This window comes from Pristiophorus japonicus, unplaced genomic scaffold (genome assembly GCF_044704955.1).
Source record: "Pristiophorus japonicus isolate sPriJap1 unplaced genomic scaffold, sPriJap1.hap1 HAP1_SCAFFOLD_70, whole genome shotgun sequence".
In the NCBI taxonomy this organism is placed as follows: Eukaryota; Metazoa; Chordata; class Chondrichthyes; family Pristiophoridae; genus Pristiophorus; species Pristiophorus japonicus.
The window spans coordinates 429,461-433,535 of NW_027254613.1; positions in this window are offsets into that span (position 1 = coordinate 429,461).

Sequence of the window (4,075 nt, forward strand, 5' to 3'; positions counted from 1 at the left end):
CACTCTTTCAGGGACATATCTGTATTCTGACTGGCATCTCTCAGTCCCTCTCCCTCAGGGACATATCTGTACACTGACTTGTATCTCTCAGTGCATCCCTCTCAGGGTGATATCTGTACACTGACTCTAGTCTCTCAGTCTTTCCCTCACAGGAAGCTATCTGGACACTGACTGATGTATTGCAGTCTCTCTCAGTCAGGGAGAGAGCTGTTAACTGACTGCAGTCTCTCAGTCCCTCACCCCGAGGGATATATCTGTATACTGACTGGTATCGCGAAATCCACAATCTCTCAGGCAGATATCTGTACACTGACTGGTGTCGCTCAGTCCACTGTCCCTCAGGGTGATATCTGTACACTGACTGGTAACTCAGTCCCTCTCCCCCAGGATCATATCATCACACTTAATGGTGTCTCTCAGTCCTTCAGCTCAGGAAGATATCTGTACACTGACTGGTGTCTCTCAGTCCCTCTCCCTCAGGAAGATATCTGTACACTGACTGATATCTCTCATTCCCTCTCCCTCAGTGACATAGATGTACACTTACTGATGTTTCTCAGTCCCTCACTCTCAGAAAGATATCTGTACACTGACTGGTGTCGCTCAGTCCACTGTCCCTCAGGGTGATATCTGTACACTGACTGGTAACTCAGTCCCTCTCCCCCAGGATCATATCATCACACTTAATGGTGTCTCTCAGTCCTTCAGCTCAGGAAGATATCTGTACACTGACTGGTGTCTCTCTGTCCCTCTCCCTCAGGAAGATATCTGTACACTGACTGATATCTCTCATTCCCTCTCCCTCAGTGACATAGATGTACACTTACTGATGTTTCTCAGTCCCTCACTCTCAGGAAGATATCTGTACATTGGCTGGTCTCGCAGTGCCTGTCCACCAGGGACATATCTGTAAACTGACTGGTGGCTCGCAGTCGCTCCCTCTCAGGGAGATATCTGTACACTGACTGGTTTCTCTCAGTCCCTCCCTCTCAGGGTGATATCAGTGAACTGACTGCTGTCTCTCAGTCGCTCAACATCATGGACAGATCTATACACTGACGGGTATCTCTCAGTCCATCTCCCTCAGAGAGATATCTGGACACTGACTGGTGTCTCTCATTCCCTGTCTCTGAGGGTGATATCTGTGCACTGACTACTGTCTCTCAGTCGCTCTCTCTCAGGGAGATATCAGTACACTGACAGGTGTATCTCAGTCCCTCTCCCTCAGGACATATTTGTACACTGAATGGTGCCACTCAGTCCCTCTCCCTCAGGGATATATCTGTATACTGACTGGTGTCGCGAAATTCCCAATCTCTCAGGCAGATATCTGTACACTGACTGGTGTCGCTCAGTCCACTGTCCCTCAGGGTGATATATATACACTGACTGGCAACTCAGTTACTCTCCAGAGGGACATATCATCACACTGAATGGTGTCTCTCAGTCCTTCAACTCAGGGAGATATCTGTACACTGACTGGTGTCTCTCAGTCACACTCCCTCAGGAAGATATCTGTACAGTGACCGATATCTCTCATTCCCTCTCCCTCAGTGATATAGATGTAAACTGACTGATGTCTCTCAGTCCCTCCCTCTCAGGAAGATATCTGTACACTGGCTAGTCTCGCAGTGCCTGTCCATCAGGGACATATCTGTATACTGACTGGTGGCTCTCAGTCCCTCCCTCTCAGGAAGATATCTGTACACTGACTGGTTTCTCTCAGTCACTCCCTCTCAGGGAGATATCAGTGAACTGACTGCTGTCTCTCAGTCGCTCAACATCATGGACAGATCTGCACACTGACGGGTATCTCTCAGTCCATCTCCCTCAGAGAGATATCTGGTCACTGACTGGTGTCTCTCATTCCCTGTCTCTGAGGGTGATATCTGTACACTGACTACTGTCTCTCAAATCCTCACTCTCATGGAGATACCTGTCGACTGATTGGTGTCTCTCAGTCCCTCTCTTTCTGGCACATATATATACACTGACATGTGTCTCTCAGTCCCTCTCCCTCAGGGAGATATCTGTACACTGATTGGTGTCTCTCAGTACCTCTCTCTCAGGGTGATATCTGAACTCTGACTTGTGTATCTCAGTCCCTCTCCCTAAGGGAGATATCTGCAAACTGACTGGCTTCGCTCAGTCCCGCTCTCTGTGATATATCTGTACATTCACAGGAGTTTCTCAGTCCCTCTCTTTCAGGGAGATATTTGTACACAGACCGGTGTCATTCAGTACCCTCTCCCGCAGCGAGATATCTGTATACTGACTGGTGTCCCGAAGTCCCCAATCTCACAGGAAGATATCTGTACACTGACAGGTGTATCTCAGTCCCTCTCCCTCAGGGAGATAACTGTACTCTGACTGATGTCTCCCGTCTCCCTGTCTCTCAGGGAGATATCTGTACACTGACTGTCACACTGTCCCTCTCTCTCAGGGACATATCTGCACACTGACTGGTGCCCTCCTATCCGGCTCCCTCAGGGAGATATCTGTACACTGACTGGTGTCTCTCAGTACCTTCTTCTCTGTGTGATATCTGTACACTGACTGGCCTCTCTCAGTCCCTCTCACTCAGGGAGATAACTGTACACTGACTGGCATCTCTGAGTCCCTCCCTCTCAGGGAGATATCTTTTCACTGACTTGTGTCTCTCAGTCCCTCTCCCTCATGGAGATATCTGTACACTGAGTGGTGTCTCTCAGTCCCTCTCCCTCATGGAGATATCTGTACCCTAACTGTTGTCTCTCAGTCCCTCTCACTCAGGACTAATCTGTACACTGACATGTGTCTCTCAGTGACTCTCCCTCAGGGAGATAAATGTACACATACTGGTGTCCCTCAGTCCCTCTCTCTCAGCCACATATCTGTACACTGCCTGGTGTCTCACAGTCCCTCCCTCTCAGTTTGCTATCTGTACACTGACTGGTATCTCTCAGTCGCGCTCCCTCACGGAGATATCTGTACACTGACTGGTGTCTCTCAGTCCCTCCCTCTCAGGGAGTTATCTGTTCACTGACTGTTGTCTCTCAGTCACTCTCACTCAGAGAGATGTCTGCACAATGACTGGTGTCACTCAGTCCCTCCCTCTCAGGGAGATATCTGCACACAGACTAGTGTTTTTCAGTCGCTCACCCTCATATCTTTAAACTGACTGGTGTCTCTCAGTTCCTCTCCCTCAGCACGATATCTGTAGACTGACTGTTGTCTCTCAACCCCTCCCTCTCAAGGAGATATCTGTACACTGACTGGTGTCTCGCAGTCCCTCTCCTTCAGGACGTATCTCTACACTGACTGGTGTTTCTCAGTCCCACTCCCTCATGGAGATAACTTTACATTGACTGGTGTCTTTCAATCCCTCGCTCTCAGGATGGTATCTGTACACTGACTTGTGTCTCTCAGTCCTTCTCCCTCTGGGAGGTATCTGTTTCCTGACTGGTCTCTCAGTCCCATTCACTCTCGGATATACTTGTACACTGACTGATGCTTCTCAGTTCCACTTCCTCACGGAGATATCTGTACACTGACTGGTGCATTACAATCTCTCTCCCTAATGGAGATATCTGTATACTGACTGATGTATCACAGTCTCTCTGTCTCTCAGGGAGATATCTGTGCCCTGACTGGTGTCTCTCGTCCGTCTCCCTCAGGGTGATATCTGTATAATGACTGGTGTCACTCAATCCCTCTCCCTCAGGATGATATCTGTACACTGACTGGTACTTGTCAATCGCAGTCCCTCAGCGAGATATCTGTACACTGACTGATGTCTCTCAGTAACTCCCTCTAACGGAGATATCTGTATACTGACTGATGTCTCGATGTCCCCAATCTCTCACGGGGATATCTGAACACTGACTGGTGTCTCTCAGTCTCTCTCTCTCTCAGGGAGACCTCTGCACAATGACTGCTGCCTCTCAGACGTTCTCGCTCAGGGAGATATCTGTACACTGAATGGTTTCTCAGTCCCTCTCCGTCAGTGATATATAATTAGACTGACTGGTGCCTATCAGTCCCTCTGCCTCAAGGAGATATCTGTGCACTGACTTATATCTCTCAGTCCCTCTCC